This window comes from Ambystoma mexicanum, chromosome 13, assembly GCF_040938575.1.
Source record: "Ambystoma mexicanum isolate Mex_15411 chromosome 13, UKY_AmexF1_1, whole genome shotgun sequence".
Taxonomy (NCBI): domain Eukaryota; kingdom Metazoa; phylum Chordata; class Amphibia; order Caudata; family Ambystomatidae; genus Ambystoma; species Ambystoma mexicanum.
In genome coordinates this window covers 341,983,260-341,999,952 of record NC_090938.1, presented here as the reverse complement: position 1 = coordinate 341,999,952, position 16,693 = coordinate 341,983,260, and the positions used below count along the sequence as shown (strand labels likewise).

Here is a 16,693-nt window from a genome sequence, read left to right as displayed (position 1 = left end):
CTGCTCTCCAGGTAGAATTGGGTAAGATTTTTGTTATTATACCGGTAGCCATTTACAGCGGCAATTAAGCCATTAACTCACAGCAGACTGCTTAGAAACAACATAGATACCAGGTGTTGAGTTTTGGGTGGGAGGGGCAAGGAGTGGGTGGGAATGGCCAAAGAGGTAAGCATGGCCCAAGGCAGTCAATTAGACGATAAACAACCAACAATATTTAACAAATAAATAACCCAAAAAAAAAACAAGTCGTGTGTCCCTCTTCACATGTCATCTCCCTCCTACCTGTACTTCAATGCAACGGTTTCGGCTTATAGGTGGTGCTTAAAATGCACAGTAGGCCATGTGCCTTCATCGCACCGGTGTTGTATACTAAACTGTTCCCCATGATAGACTGCTCGCCTGGTGTTCGGCAATCTTGGAGCCCCAACCCAACACCCTGACACAGCGATCGCCAAAAGGAAATAAAAATGTGCTGAAATGCTCCAGCCGGGCTTCTTAGTCCTGCTCTCTAAGAGGAAGGCTACAGCTCAATAAAACACCTTTTAAGAAGTAAACAAAAAATTGTATTCAATATATTATATGTTATTTCTTAAAGTGAAAAACCCCATTTTATGTCTCTCACTTGTTGCATGTTTCGCGTTTCTGTAGCATGCACGTCGAGTACTCCTTGGCACGCCTATCACTCAGGCCTTACCTGTTTCATATCTGTATGGCACTTTTGGGGTTGATCTGGGTACAGATCATCCTCTCCCGCGGATTTAACACTGAAGAGCACCGAGCACATAAAATGGTACAATACTAAAAAGTGAAAACAGTCTAAATCTGTTATTTGCGCATGAAAATGTGAGTGCTATCGTACAATAAATGAGATGCTTGGTCCGTAGAACTCGCCAGAAAATACGTGCAGAGAGTTGCAATCCGGGCAGTATCTGATGCCAAATGCGTTCTTTGTCAGATGTTTGTATGTATTGTTTTCAATAAAGTATTTAAAAATGAGCCTTCTTTAACACATGTCACACGCCTGCTTATTGTGTGTTGGTAGCGTTTTTCCTACCTCTCGCTGTAAAAATGAGAACAAAGTTTCTCGTGATGTCTCAGGCAGCCCGACCTGAGCCTCTGGTTCGTAACAAAAGTGCTGAATGCAGCACACAGTGCAGCAGCGGGCCAGTGGCGCAATGGATAACGCGTCTGCCTACGGAGCAGAAGATTCCAGGTTCGACTCCTGGCTGGCTCGTTCAAATGCTGCCTTTTTGTTCTGTATTTAAAAATGAGCCTTCTCACGCAAGGCACTCGAAGCTCATTGTGTGTTTGTAGTCACTGTTGCAGCGTGTTTCTACCTCTACTCGGGAGAAAAAATGGGAACTACGTTATTTCTCATGATGTCTCTAACACATGGCACACGCCTGCTCATTGTCAGTTCGTAGGCGTGTTTTCAACCACCTCTCCTTATAAAAATGAGAACTAAGTTGCTCATGATGGCTCAATCCGCATGATGAGCCTCTGCGTCGTAACAAAAGTGCTGATTCCAAAAGTCACTGCAGCAGAGGGCCAGTGGCGCAATGGATAACGCGTCTGTCTACGGAGCAGAAGATTCCAGGTTCGACTCCTGGCTGGCTCGTTCGCATGCTGCCTTTTTGTTCTAGAAAGTATTTAAAAATGAGCCTTGTCACGCATGGCACACAAAAGCACATTGTTTGTTCGTAGTTAGTGCGTTTTTTCTACCTCTCCTCTGGGAAAAATGAGAACTAAGTTTCTCATGATGGCACACGCTCGCTCACCTGCTCATTGTGGGCTTGTAGCGTTTTTTTCTACCTCTCCTTGTAAAAATGAGAAGTACGTTTCTCACTGTGTCTCAAGCAGGAAACTTCTGTTTCGTTACAAAAGTGCTGACTCCTGCTCACGCTGTAGCAGCGGTCCAGTGGCGCAATGGATAACACATTTGACTAATTCCAGGTTGACTCCTGGCTGGCTCGATCATAGGCTGCCTTTTTGATTTATTCAATATGTATACATGGTCGAAGGCTGCAGACAGGCCCAGTAACAAGAGGAGGGCTTGCTTCTTGGCATCTTTGATATCATCCTGTTGAATCTTTAGGTCCAGTAAGGCCGATTCAGTGCCGTGGCTTGGTTGGAAACCAGATTGGCGCAAGCCCAGGAGATTGTGTGATTCCAGTCAAAACAGGTTCTTCCCTGTTCGTCCAAAACCATCAAGGACCACATTGACACCCTTGCTCTGAATCTGGCCGACTTCTGTAACCATTCCATCACCTGTGGAATCTTCCCCTCCACTCTGAAGCATTCTCTTGTGCACCCTCTTCTCAAAAATTCCACAGCCGACCCCTCCGGCCCGGCTAACTTCGCAGGTTTCTATCACTCCTTTCCAGGGCAAACTCTTGGAAAAGCTGACCATCTCCCAGCTTAATCTTCACACCGACTCTGTTGGTTGTCTCCATGACCATCAGCCTGGCTTCAGAGCTGTCAGAAGCATGGAAACTGCTCTCCTGAACACCTGTGAAGACCTGCTGTCCAACCATGACTCTAACATCCCTTTTGGGTCCTCATCCTACTCGATTTCTCTTCTGCCTTTGACACGGTCAACCATGCCATCCTGCTCAACTGTCTCCGTGATAAGCCGGGTATCACTGATCAGGCCCTGGCCTGGATGACCTCTTTCCACTCTGATCGGCCCTCCCAGGTCCAACTTGGGTCCTTCCTTTTCGCCATCTCATTCTCTACTTGTGGTGTTCCCCACGGGTCTAACCTCTCTCCCTGGCTGTTCAACCAATACCTGGCACCCATTTCCCACCGCATTGCAGCTCTCTGCTTCAACTTTCAGTGCTATGCGGATGACACTCTGCTTGTTTTCAGGCTTCCCTCCCTCATCTCTGACCGTCTGTCTGCCATCCAGGACTGGTCTGCCGCCAATGATCTCTGCCTTAATCCCATTTAGGCAGAGATTCTCCTCATCGGCACACCTGCACCCTCCTTTCCTGCCACTCTCTGGCCGGCCTCCCTTGGCCCTCTTCCTGCTCCCACCTTTGAGGCTAAGAACCTTGGGGTCATCTTCGACTCCACACTCTCCTTTTCTTCTCACATCTCTGACATCTCTAAGAAGTCAAACTACCAACTGTACATTTGCAGAGGTATTGTTCCTTTCCTCTCCTTCCCCCAGAAGCTTACTGTATCTAGAGCTCTGATTCTCTCTAGGCTAGACTACTGCAACAGCCTCTTTCTAAATCTGCCTGCTTCTTCTCTCTGTCCTCTGCAACTCATCCAGAACAGGACTGCAAGACGTTTCCTTGGTCTGAAGCCCAGGGATCGTATCTCTCCAGCCCTGAAATCTTTTCATTGCTCCCAGTGGCTGCAAGGGTTAAATTCAAGTCCCTCTGCATTGTCCACAAGGCTTACTGGGGCCTGGGTCCAAAATACCTTCAACTCTCCCTCCGTAAATACCTTCCCACTCGAGCTCTTTTCTCCTCCACCTCCAACTCCCTCAGGGCCGGTCGCTTCTCCAAGCAACGAGTTGGGGGTAGATCTCTTTCCTCAGCTGGGGCCTCCCTCTGGAACAGCCTGCCTGCCACACTGAAACTTGAGGAGAACCATCTCTGGTTCCGGAAGCACCTCAAGACCTTCCTCTTTGCTTCTGCCTTTGCTCTTCCGCTCCCCTGCTGATCTGTCTGCTTCAGCTCCGTGCACCTGGCTACCCTCTGATTTCGGGCCAAGGTCCCTGCCCACCCAGCCGCACACCTGCACTGCCTCCTGGCAACCCTTGCACGCAATCCTTGCACTTGGGTCTGTATCTGTAACCCTACAGTGCCCTTACCTGCACTTATCAGACACCCCTTGTCTGCGCTTTAAACCTCGCACTTGCCACCCTGCTGGCTGCGCTACCAGTTGTTGTTGTTTTTATCCCTTCCTAGGCACGTTCCACCTCGCCCCTCTCCTTGCACTTTCCTCCCTCCCTCTCCCCTGCACTTGAGCATTCTCAATGTCACTGGGCCTAGGAAGATCGCTGTTTTGTCCTCCCTTCTTCCCCTCCCTTGCCTCGTCACGCTCTGAAACACGCGTGTATGAGTACGATTCAAATACAATATCATGTCATATCATAGCAGGAATCTATAGATCTGAAGATACGCAACTCCTTCAATCATTCATTGCAAACAGTAACAAACAAGGATAATTCCTCAGTGGTGTGATGGAGGCCCTTAACAGGTCTGAGGGATGTCCCCAACATCTGGAACACGATTTATCCTCCCATTACACCACTAATGAAACTTCTTTGCCTTCTCCATTGTTCAGGACGTTTTGGCATGTGCCAATTTGCACTGGACGCAGATCCCCTGCCGCTGAGGCCTCTTGGCCATGACCTTTTAGCACTGCTATGATTTGGCAAGTGAAGAATCACAACATAGGGCCACCACTAGATGCAATGTGATGTACGCTATCTGCCAAGATGGGCTACGTGCTACATGCCAACATACAGAAAGCGGAGTCTTTACTTTTTGAAGGGTCTTCCCGTGAAAGGGCTGTTTGGCGCTTACATGGCAGAATGCATGGACCTCAGAATAGAATACTTTGTGCATCTACCTACATCCGAAGAGACACTGTCAAAGGCGTGCCTGTTCACTTTGACTGCCTGTCTGATCTTGAACAACTAGCGTAGGTCTGGGGTAAGTTGGAGACTCAACAAACACGTACCTTAACTCGGTAGTGATCTGAAGATATGGAAAGGCTGGGCGAAATCTATTGGGATCAAAGGACCTCGTGTCACCTTGCCAGTCTACAGTGGTTTGATGGATAGGGGTACAGTGGGGTGGGGCAGTGGGTAGGGTAGGTCTACAGTGGTGTGGGATATTGTGGGTAGCGAAGAGTGGGGTAGGTGTAGAGTGGTTTGGGGTATAGTCAGCGGTGGTAGAGTAGGGTGGGGATAAGGGTAGATTGGGTGAGAGGGGAGAGGTGGGAATAGAGGGGGTGGGGTAGTGAGTTAAGGACAGGTAGAATTGGGTAAGATTTTTGTTATTATACCGGTAGCCATTTACAGCGGCAATTAAGCCATTAACTCACAGCAGACTGCTTAGAAACAACATAGATACCAGGGGTTGAGTTTTGGGTGGGAGGGGCAAGGAGTGGGTGGGAATGGCCAAAGAGGTAAGCATGGCCCAAGGCAGTCAATTAGACGATAAACAACCAACAATATTTAACAAATAAATAACCCAAAAAAAAACAAGTCGTGTGTCCCTCTTCACATGTCATCTCCCTCCTACCTGTACTTCAATGCAACGGTTTCGGCTTATAGGTGGTGCTTAAAATGCACAGTAGGCCATGTGCCTTCATCGCACCGGTGTTGTATACTAAACTGTTCCCCATGATAGACTGCTCGCCTGGTGTTCGGCAATCTTGGAGCCCCAACCCAACACCCTGACACAGCGATCGCCAAAAGGAAATAAAAATGTGCTGAAATGCTCCAGCCGGGCTTCTTAGTCCTGCTCTCTAAGAGGAAGGCTACAGCTCAATAAAACACCTTTTAAGAAGTAAACAAAAAATTGTATTCAATATATTATATGTTATTTTCTTAAAGTGAAAAACCCCATTTTATGTCTCTCACTTGTTGCATGTTTCGCGTTTCTGTAGCATGCACGTCGAGTACTCCTTGGCACGCCTATCACTCAGGCCTTACCTGTTTCATATCTGTATGGCACTTTTGGGGTTGATCTGGGTACAGATCATCCTCTCCCGCGGATTTAACACTGAAGAGCACCGAGCACATAAAATGGTACAATACTAAAAAGTGAAAACAGTCTAAATCTGTTATTTGCGCATGAAAATGTGAGTGCTATAGTACAATAAATGAGATGCTTGGTCCGTAAAACTCGCCAGAAAATACGTGCAGAGAGTTGCAATCCGGGCAGTATCTGATGCCAAATGCGTTCTTTGTCAGATGTTTGTATGTATTGTTTTCAATAAAGTATTTAAAAATGAGCCTTCTTTAACACATGTCACACGCCTGCTTATTGTGTGTTGGTAGCGTTTTTCCTACCTCTCGCTGTAAAAATGAGAACAAAGTTTCTCGTGATGTCTCAGGCAGCCCGACCTGAGCCTCTGGTTCGTAACAAAAGTGCTGAATGCAGCACACAGTGCAGCAGCGGGCCAGTGGCGCAATGGATAACGCGTCTGCCTACGGAGCAGAAGATTCCAGGTTCGACTCCTGGCTGGCTCGTTCAAATGCTGCCTTTTTGTTCTGTATTTAAAAATGAGCCTTCTCACGCAAGGCACTCGAAGCTCATTGTGTGTTTGTAGTCACTGTTGCAGCGTGTTTCTACCTCTACTCGGGAGAAAAAATGGGAACTACGTTATTTCTCATGATGTCTCTAACACATGGCACACGCCTGCTCATTGTCAGTTCGTAGGCGTGTTTTCAACCACCTCTCCTTATAAAAATGAGAACTAAGTTGCTCATGATGGCTCAATCCGCATGATGAGCCTCTGCGTCGTAACAAAAGTGCTGATTCCAAAAGTCACTGCAGCAGAGGGCCAGTGGCGCAATGGATAACGCGTCTGCCTACGGAGCAGAAGATTCCAGGTTCGACTCCTGGCTGGCTCGTTCGCATGCTGCCTTTTTGTTCTAGAAAGTATTTAAAAATGAGCCTTGTCACGCATGGCACACAAAAGCACATTGTTTGTTCGTAGTTAGTGCGTTTTTTCTACCTCTCCTCTGGGAAAAATGAGAACTAAGTTTCTCATGATGGCACACGCTCGCTCACCTGCTCATTGTGGGCTTGTAGCGTTTTTTTCTACCTCTCCTTGTAAAAATGAGAAGTACGTTTCTCACTGTGTCTCAAGCAGGAAACTTCTGTTTCGTTACAAAAGTGCTGACTCCTGCTCACGCTGTAGCAGCGGTCCAGTGGCGCAATGGATAACACATTTGACTAATTCCAGGTTGACTCCTGGCTGGCTCGATCATAGGCTGCCTTTTTGATTTATTCAATATGTATACATGGTCGAAGGCTGCAGACAGGCCCAGTAACAAGAGGAGGGCTTGCTTCTTGGCATCTTTGATATCATCCTGTTGAATCTTTAGGTCCAGTAAGGCCGATTCAGTGCCGTGGCTTGGTTGGAAACCAGATTGGCGCAAGCCCAGGAGATTGTGTGATTCCAGTCAAAACAGGTTCTTCCCTGTTCGTCCAAAACCATCAAGGACCACATTGACACCCTTGCTCTGAATCTGGCCGACTTCTGTAACCATTCCATCACCTGTGGAATCTTCCCCTCCACTCTGAAGCATTCTCTTGTGCACCCTCTTCTCAAAAATTCCACAGCCGACCCCTCCGGCCCGGCTAACTTCGCAGGTTTCTATCACTCCTTTCCAGGGCAAACTCTTGGAAAAGCTGACCATCTCCCAGCTTAATCTTCACACCGACTCTGTTGGTTGTCTCCATGACCATCAGCCTGGCTTCAGAGCTGTCAGAAGCATGGAAACTGCTCTCCTGAACACCTGTGAAGACCTGCTGTCCAACCATGACTCTAACATCCCTTTTGGGTCCTCATCCTACTCGATTTCTCTTCTGCCTTTGACACGGTCAACCATGCCATCCTGCTCAACTGTCTCCGTGATAAGCCGGGTATCACTGATCAGGCCCTGGCCTGGATGACCTCTTTCCACTCTGATCGGCCCTCCCAGGTCCAACTTGGGTCCTTCCTTTTCGCCATCTCATTCTCTACTTGTGGTGTTCCCCACGGGTCTAACCTCTCTCCCTGGCTGTTCAACCAATACCTGGCACCCATTTCCCACCGCATTGCAGCTCTCTGCTTCAACTTTCAGTGCTATGCGGATGACACTCTGCTTGTTTTCAGGCTTCCCTCCCTCATCTCTGACCGTCTGTCTGCCATCCAGGACTGGTCTGCCGCCAATGATCTCTGCCTTAATCCCATTTAGGCAGAGATTCTCCTCATCGGCACACCTGCACCCTCCTTTCCTGCCACTCTCTGGCCGGCCTCCCTTGGCCCTCTTCCTGCTCCCACCTTTGAGGCTAAGAACCTTGGGGTCATCTTCGACTCCACACTCTCCTTTTCTTCTCACATCTCTGACATCTCTAAGAAGTCAAACTACCAACTGTACATTTGCAGAGGTATTGTTCCTTTCCTCTCCTTCCCCCAGAAGCTTACTGTATCTAGAGCTCTGATTCTCTCTAGGCTAGACTACTGCAACAGCCTCTTTCTAAATCTGCCTGCTTCTTCTCTCTGTCCTCTGCAACTCATCCAGAACAGGACTGCAAGACGTTTCCTTGGTCTGAAGCCCAGGGATCGTATCTCTCCAGCCCTGAAATCTTTTCATTGCTCCCAGTGGCTGCAAGGGTTAAATTCAAGTCCCTCTGCATTGTCCACAAGGCTTACTGGGGCCTGGGTCCAAAATACCTTCAACTCTCCCTCCGTAAATACCTTCCCACTCGAGCTCTTTTCTCCTCCACCTCCAACTCCCTCAGGGCCGGTCGCTTCTCCAAGCAACGAGTTGGGGGTAGATCTCTTTCCTCAGCTGGGGCCTCCCTCTGGAACAGCCTGCCTGCCACACTGAAACTTGAGGAGAACCATCTCTGGTTCCGGAAGCACCTCAAGACCTTCCTCTTTGCTTCTGCCTTTGCTCTTCCGCTCCCCTGCTGATCTGTCTGCTTCAGCTCCGTGCACCTGGCTACCCTCTGATTTCGGGCCAAGGTCCCTGCCCACCCAGCCGCACACCTGCACTGCCTCCTGGCAACCCTTGCACGCAATCCTTGCACTTGGGTCTGTATCTGTAACCCTACAGTGCCCTTACCTGCACTTATCAGACACCCCTTGTCTGCGCTTTAAACCTCGCACTTGCCACCCTGCTGGCTGCGCTACCAGTTGTTGTTGTTTTTATCCCTTCCTAGGCACGTTCCACCTCGCCCCTCTCCTTGCACTTTCCTCCCTCCCTCTCCCCTGCACTTGAGCATTCTCAATGTCACTGGGCCTAGGAAGATCGCTGTTTTGTCCTCCCTTCTTCCCCTCCCTTGCCTCGTCACGCTCTGAAACACGCGTGTATGAGTACGATTCAAATACAATATCATGTCATATCATAGCAGGAATCTATAGATCTGAAGATACGCAACTCCTTCAATCATTCATTGCAAACAGTAACAAACAAGGATAATTCCTCAGTGGTGTGATGGAGGCCCTTAACAGGTCTGAGGGATGTCCCCAACATCTGGAACACGATTTATCCTCCCATTACACCACTAATGAAACTTCTTTGCCTTCTCCATTGTTCAGGACGTTTTGGCATGTGCCAATTTGCACTGGACGCAGATCCCCTGCCGCTGAGGCCTCTTGGCCATGACCTTTTAGCACTGCTATGATTTGGCAAGTGAAGAATCACAACATAGGGCCACCACTAGATGCAATGTGATGTACGCTATCTGCCAAGATGGGCTACGTGCTACATGCCAACATACAGAAAGCGGAGTCTTTACTTTTTGAAGGGTCTTCCCGTGAAAGGGCTGTTTGGCGCTTACATGGCAGAATGCATGGACCTCAGAATAGAATACTTTGTGCATCTACCTACATCCGAAGAGACACTGTCAAAGGCGTGCCTGTTCACTTTGACTGCCTGTCTGATCTTGAACAACTAGCGTAGGTCTGGGGTAAGTTGGAGACTCAACAAACACGTACCTTAACTCGGTAGTGATCTGAAGATATGGAAAGGCTGGGCGAAATCTATTGGGATCAAAGGACCTCGTGTCACCTTGCCAGTCTACAGTGGTTTGATGGATAGGGGTACAGTGGGGTGGGGCAGTGGGTAGGGTAGGTCTACAGTGGTGTGGGATATTGTGGGTAGCGAAGAGTGGGGTAGGTGTAGAGTGGTTTGGGGTATAGTCAGCGGTGGTAGAGTAGGGTGGGGATAAGGGTAGATTGGGTGAGAGGGGAGAGGTGGGAATAGAGGGGGTGGGGTAGTGAGTTAAGGACAGGTAGAATTGGGTAAGATTTTTGTTATTATACCGGTAGCCATTTACAGCGGCAATTAAGCCATTAACTCACAGCAGACTGCTTAGAAACAACATAGATACCAGGGGTTGAGTTTTGGGTGGGAGGGGCAAGGAGTGGGTGGGAATGGCCAAAGAGGTAAGCATGGCCCAAGGCAGTCAATTAGACGATAAACAACCAACAATATTTAACAAATAAATAACCCAAAAAAAAACAAGTCGTGTGTCCCTCTTCACATGTCATCTCCCTCCTACCTGTACTTCAATGCAACGGTTTCGGCTTATAGGTGGTGCTTAAAATGCACAGTAGGCCATGTGCCTTCATCGCACCGGTGTTGTATACTAAACTGTTCCCCATGATAGACTGCTCGCCTGGTGTTCGGCAATCTTGGAGCCCCAACCCAACACCCTGACACAGCGATCGCCAAAAGGAAATAAAAATGTGCTGAAATGCTCCAGCCGGGCTTCTTAGTCCTGCTCTCTAAGAGGAAGGCTACAGCTCAATAAAACACCTTTTAAGAAGTAAACAAAAAATTGTATTCAATATATTATATGTTATTTTCTTAAAGTGAAAAACCCCATTTTATGTCTCTCACTTGTTGCATGTTTCGCGTTTCTGTAGCATGCACGTCGAGTACTCCTTGGCACGCCTATCACTCAGGCCTTACCTGTTTCATATCTGTATGGCACTTTTGGGGTTGATCTGGGTACAGATCATCCTCTCCCGCGGATTTAACACTGAAGAGCACCGAGCACATAAAATGGTACAATACTAAAAAGTGAAAACAGTCTAAATCTGTTATTTGCGCATGAAAATGTGAGTGCTATAGTACAATAAATGAGATGCTTGGTCCGTAAAACTCGCCAGAAAATACGTGCAGAGAGTTGCAATCCGGGCAGTATCTGATGCCAAATGCGTTCTTTGTCAGATGTTTGTATGTATTGTTTTCAATAAAGTATTTAAAAATGAGCCTTCTTTAACACATGTCACACGCCTGCTTATTGTGTGTTGGTAGCGTTTTTCCTACCTCTCGCTGTAAAAATGAGAACAAAGTTTCTCGTGATGTCTCAGGCAGCCCGACCTGAGCCTCTGGTTCGTAACAAAAGTGCTGAATGCAGCACACAGTGCAGCAGCGGGCCAGTGGCGCAATGGATAACGCGTCTGCCTACGGAGCAGAAGATTCCAGGTTCGACTCCTGGCTGGCTCGTTCAAATGCTGCCTTTTTGTTCTGTATTTAAAAATGAGCCTTCTCACGCAAGGCACTCGAAGCTCATTGTGTGTTTGTAGTCACTGTTGCAGCGTGTTTCTACCTCTACTCGGGAGAAAAAATGGGAACTACGTTATTTCTCATGATGTCTCTAACACATGGCACACGCCTGCTCATTGTCAGTTCGTAGGCGTGTTTTCAACCACCTCTCCTTATAAAAATGAGAACTAAGTTGCTCATGATGGCTCAATCCGCATGATGAGCATCTGCGTCGTAACAAAAGTGCTGATTCCAAGAGTCACTGCAGCAGAGGGCCAGTGGCGCAATGGATAACGCGTCTGCCTACGGAGCAGAAGATTCCAGGTTCGACTCCTGGCTGGCTCGTTCGCATGCTGCCTTTTTGTTCTAGAAAGTATTTAAAAATGAGCCTTGTCACGCATGGCACACAAAAGCACATTGTTTGTTCGTAGTTAGTGCGTTTTTTCTACCTCTCCTCTGGGAAAAATGAGAACTAAGTTTCTCATGATGGCACACGCTCGCTCACCTGCTCATTGTGGGCTTGTAGCGTTTTTTTCTACCTCTCCTTGTAAAAATGAGAAGTACGTTTCTCACTGTGTCTCAAGCAGGAAACTTCTATTTCGTTACAAAAGTGCTGACTCCTGCTCACGCTGTAGCAGCGGTCCAGTGGCGCAATGGATAACACATTTGACTAATTCCAGGTTGACTCCTGGCTGGCTCGATCATAGGCTGCCTTTTTGATTTATTCAATATGTATACATGGTCGAAGGCTGCAGACAGGCCCAGTAACAAGAGGAGGGCTTGCTTCTTGGCATCTTTGATATCATCCTGTTGAATCTTTAGGTCCAGTAAGGCCGATTCAGTGCCGTGGCTTGGTTGGAAACCAGATTGGCGCAAGCCCAGGAGATTGTGTGATTCCAGTCAAAACAGGTTCTTCCCTGTTCGTCCAAAACCATCAAGGACCACATTGACACCCTTGCTCTGAATCTGGCCGACTTCTGTAACCATTCCATCACCTGTGGAATCTTCCCCTCCACTCTGAAGCATTCTCTTGTGCACCCTCTTCTCAAAAATTCCACAGCCGACCCCTCCGGCCCGGCTAACTTCGCAGGTTTCTATCACTCCTTTCCAGGGCAAACTCTTGGAAAAGCTGACCATCTCCAAGCTTAATCTTCACACCGACTCTGTTGGTTGTCTCCATGACCATCAGCCTGGCTTCAGAGCTGTCAGAAGCATGGAAACTGCTCTCCAGGTAGAATTGGGTAAGATTTTTGTTATTATACCGGTAGCCATTTACAGCGGCAATTAAGCCATTAACTCACAGCAGACTGCTTAGAAACAACATAGATACCAGGGGTTGAGTTTTGGGTGGGAGGGGCAAGGAGTGGGTGGGAATGGCCAAAGAGGTAAGCATGGCCCAAGGCAGTCAATTAGACGATAAACAACCAACAATATTTAACAAATAAATAACCCAAAAAAAAAACAAGTCGTGTGTCCCTCTTCACATGTCATCTCCCTCCTACCTGTACTTCAATGCAACGGTTTCGGCTTATAGGTGGTGCTTAAAATGCACAGTAGGCCATGTGCCTTCATCGCACCGGTGTTGTATACTAAACTGTTCCCCATGATAGACTGCTCGCCTGGTGTTCGGCAATCTTGGAGCCCCAACCCAACACCCTGACACAGCGATCGCCAAAAGGAAATAAAAATGTGCTGAAATGCTCCAGCCGGGCTTCTTAGTCCTGCTCTCTAAGAGGAAGGCTACAGCTCAATAAAACACCTTTTAAGAAGTAAACAAAAAATTGTATTCAATATATTATATGTTATTTCTTAAAGTGAAAAACCCCATTTTATGTCTCTCACTTGTTGCATGTTTCGCGTTTCTGTAGCATGCACGTCGAGTACTCCTTGGCACGCCTATCACTCAGGCCTTACCTGTTTCATATCTGTATGGCACTTTTGGGGTTGATCTGGGTACAGATCATCCTCTCCCGCGGATTTAACACTGAAGAGCACCGAGCACATAAAATGGTACAATACTAAAAAGTGAAAACAGTCTAAATCTGTTATTTGCGCATGAAAATGTGAGTGCTATCGTACAATAAATGAGATGCTTGGTCCGTAGAACTCGCCAGAAAATACGTGCAGAGAGTTGCAATCCGGGCAGTATCTGATGCCAAATGCGTTCTTTGTCAGATGTTTGTATGTATTGTTTTCAATAAAGTATTTAAAAATGAGCCTTCTTTAACACATGTCACACGCCTGCTTATTGTGTGTTGGTAGCGTTTTTCCTACCTCTCGCTGTAAAAATGAGAACAAAGTTTCTCGTGATGTCTCAGGCAGCCCGACCTGAGCCTCTGGTTCGTAACAAAAGTGCTGAATGCAGCACACAGTGCAGCAGCGGGCCAGTGGCGCAATGGATAACGCGTCTGCCTACGGAGCAGAAGATTCCAGGTTCGACTCCTGGCTGGCTCGTTCAAATGCTGCCTTTTTGTTCTGTATTTAAAAATGAGCCTTCTCACGCAAGGCACTCGAAGCTCATTGTGTGTTTGTAGTCACTGTTGCAGCGTGTTTCTACCTCTACTCGGGAGAAAAAATGGGAACTACGTTATTTCTCATGATGTCTCTAACACATGGCACACGCCTGCTCATTGTCAGTTCGTAGGCGTGTTTTCAACCACCTCTCCTTATAAAAATGAGAACTAAGTTGCTCATGATGGCTCAATCCGCATGATGAGCATCTGCGTCGTAACAAAAGTGCTGATTCCAAGAATCACTGCAGCAGAGGGCCAGTGGCGCAATGGATAACGCGTCTGCCTACGGAGCAGAAGATTCCAGGTTCGACTCCTGGCTGGCTCGTTCGCATGCTGCCTTTTTGTTCTAGAAAGTATTTAAAAATGAGCCTTGTCACGCATGGCACACAAAAGCACATTGTTTGTTCGTAGTTAGTGCGTTTTTTCTACCTCTCCTCTGGGAAAAATGAGAACTAAGTTTCTCATGATGGCACACGCTCGCTCACCTGCTCATTGTGGGCTTGTAGCGTTTTTTTCTACCTCTCCTTGTAAAAATGAGAAGTACGTTTCTCACTGTGTCTCAAGCAGGAAACTTCTATTTCGTTACAAAAGTGCTGACTCCTGCTCACGCTGTAGCAGCGGTCCAGTGGCGCAATGGATAACACATTTGACTAATTCCAGGTTGACTCCTGGCTGGCTCGATCATAGGCTGCCTTTTTGATTTATTCAATATGTATACATGGTCGAAGGCTGCAGACAGGCCCAGTAACAAGAGGAGGGCTTGCTTCTTGGCATCTTTGATATCATCCTGTTGAATCTTTAGGTCCAGTAAGGCCGATTCAGTGCCGTGGCTTGGTTGGAAACCAGATTGGCGCAAGCCCAGGAGATTGTGTGATTCCAGTCAAAACAGGTTCTTCCCTGTTCGTCCAAAACCATCAAGGACCACATTGACACCCTTGCTCTGAATCTGGCCGACTTCTGTAACCATTCCATCACCTGTGGAATCTTCCCCTCCACTCTGAAGCATTCTCTTGTGCACCCTCTTCTCAAAAATTCCACAGCCGACCCCTCCGGCCCGGCTAACTTCGCAGGTTTCTATCACTCCTTTCCAGGGCAAACTCTTGGAAAAGCTGACCATCTCCCAGCTTAATCTTCACACCGACTCTGTTGGTTGTCTCCATGACCATCAGCCTGGCTTCAGAGCTGTCAGAAGCATGGAAACTGCTCTCCAGGTAGAATTGGGTAAGATTTTTGTTATTATACCGGTAGCCATTTACAGCGGCAATTAAGCCATTAACTCACAGCAGACTGCTTAGAAACAACATAGATACCAGGGGTTGAGTTTTGGGTGGGAGGGGCAAGGAGTGGGTGGGAATGGCCAAAGAGGTAAGCATGGCCCAAGGCAGTCAATTAGACGATAAACAACCAACAATATTTAACAAATAAATAACCCAAAAAAAACCAAGTCGTGTGTCCCTCTTCACATGTCATCTCCCTCCTACCTGTACTTCAATGCAACGGTTTCGGCTTATAGGTGGTGCTTAAAATGCACAGTAGGCCATGTGCCTTCATCGCACCGGTGTTGTATACTAAACTGTTCCCCATGATAGACTGCTCGCCTGGTGTTCGGCAATCTTGGAGCCCCAACCCAACACCCTGACACAGCGATCGCCAAAAGGAAATAAAAATGTGCTGAAATGCTCCAGCCGGGCTTCTTAGTCCTGCTCTCTAAGAGGAAGGCTACAGCTCAATAAAACACCTTTTAAGAAGTAAACAAAAAATTGTATTCAATATATTATATGTTATTTTCTTAAAGTGAAAAACCCCATTTTATGTCTCTCACTTGTTGCATGTTTCGCGTTTCTGTAGCATGCACGTCGAGTACTCCTTGGCACGCCTATCACTCAGGCCTTACCTGTTTCATATCTGTATGGCACTTTTGGGGTTGATCTGGGTACAGATCATCCTCTCCCGCGGATTTAACACTGAAGAGCACCGAGCACATAAAATGGTACAATACTAAAAAGTGAAAACAGTCTAAATCTGTTATTTGCGCATGAAAATGTGAGTGCTATAGTACAATAAATGAGATGCTTGGTCCGTAAAACTCGCCAGAAAATACGTGCAGAGAGTTGCAATCCGGGCAGTATCTGATGCCAAATGCGTTCTTTGTCAGATGTTTGTATGTATTGTTTTCAATAAAGTATTTAAAAATGAGCCTTCTTTAACACATGTCACACGCCTGCTTATTGTGTGTTGGTAGCGTTTTTCCTACCTCTCGCTGTAAAAATGAGAACAAAGTTTCTCGTGATGTCTCAGGCAGCCCGACCTGAGCCTCTGGTTCGTAACAAAAGTGCTGAATGCAGCACACAGTGCAGCAGCGGGCCAGTGGCGCAATGGATAATGCGTCTGCCTACGGAGCAGAAGATTCCAGGTTCGACTCCTGGCTGGCTCGTTCAAATGCTGCCTTTTTGTTCTGTATTTAAAAATGAGCCTTCTCACGCAAGGCACTCGAAAGCTCATTGTGTGTTTGTAGTCACTGTTGCAGCGTGTTTCTACCTCTACTCGGGAGAAAAAATGGGAACTACGTTATTTCTCATGATGTCTCTAACACATGGCACACGCCTGCTCATTGTCAGTTCGTAGGCGTGTTTTCAACCACCTCTCCTTATAAAAATGAGAACTAAGTTGCTCACGATGGCTCAATCCGCATGATGAGCCTCTGCGTCGTAACAAAAGTGCTGATTCCAAGAGTCACTGCAGCAGAGGGCCAGTGGCGCAATGGATAACGCGTCTGCCTACGGAGCAGAAGATTCCAGGTTCGACTCCTGGCTGGCTCGTTCGCATGCTGCCTTTTTGTTCTAGAAAGTATTTAAAAATGAGCCTTGTCACGCATGGCACACAAAAGCACATTGTTTGTTCGTAGTTAGTGCGTTTTTTCTACCTCTCCTCTGGGAAAAAT

The 16,693-nt window shown here is 47.3% G+C and overlaps 10 non-coding genes across 10 annotated transcripts; all 10 read left to right on the top strand.

Annotated features, from left to right (window-relative positions):
- Positions 1–1,161: 1,161 nt before the first annotated feature.
- Positions 1,162–1,234, top strand: TRNAR-ACG (transfer RNA arginine (anticodon ACG)). The gene has a single exon. It is a non-coding gene; the product is annotated as a tRNA-Arg (tRNA).
- Positions 1,235–1,545: 311 nt separating this feature from the next.
- On the top strand, positions 1,546–1,618 carry TRNAR-ACG (transfer RNA arginine (anticodon ACG)). The gene has a single exon. It is a non-coding gene; the product is annotated as a tRNA-Arg (tRNA).
- Positions 1,619–6,144: 4,526 nt separating this feature from the next.
- TRNAR-ACG (transfer RNA arginine (anticodon ACG)) lies at positions 6,145–6,217 on the top strand. Its single transcript has one exon. It is a non-coding gene; the product is annotated as a tRNA-Arg (tRNA).
- A 311-nt stretch (positions 6,218–6,528) lies between these two features.
- On the top strand, positions 6,529–6,601 carry TRNAR-ACG (transfer RNA arginine (anticodon ACG)). Its single transcript has one exon. It is a non-coding gene; the product is annotated as a tRNA-Arg (tRNA).
- A 4,526-nt stretch (positions 6,602–11,127) lies between these two features.
- Positions 11,128–11,200, top strand: TRNAR-ACG (transfer RNA arginine (anticodon ACG)). The gene has a single exon. It is a non-coding gene; the product is annotated as a tRNA-Arg (tRNA).
- Positions 11,201–11,511: 311 nt separating this feature from the next.
- Positions 11,512–11,584, top strand: TRNAR-ACG (transfer RNA arginine (anticodon ACG)). The gene has a single exon. It is a non-coding gene; the product is annotated as a tRNA-Arg (tRNA).
- Positions 11,585–13,620: 2,036 nt separating this feature from the next.
- Positions 13,621–13,693, top strand: TRNAR-ACG (transfer RNA arginine (anticodon ACG)). Its single transcript has one exon. It is a non-coding gene; the product is annotated as a tRNA-Arg (tRNA).
- A 311-nt stretch (positions 13,694–14,004) lies between these two features.
- On the top strand, positions 14,005–14,077 carry TRNAR-ACG (transfer RNA arginine (anticodon ACG)). The gene has a single exon. It is a non-coding gene; the product is annotated as a tRNA-Arg (tRNA).
- Positions 14,078–16,113: 2,036 nt separating this feature from the next.
- Positions 16,114–16,186, top strand: TRNAR-ACG (transfer RNA arginine (anticodon ACG)). Its single transcript has one exon. It is a non-coding gene; the product is annotated as a tRNA-Arg (tRNA).
- A 312-nt stretch (positions 16,187–16,498) lies between these two features.
- On the top strand, positions 16,499–16,571 carry TRNAR-ACG (transfer RNA arginine (anticodon ACG)). The gene has a single exon. It is a non-coding gene; the product is annotated as a tRNA-Arg (tRNA).
- Positions 16,572–16,693: the final 122 nt, after the last annotated feature.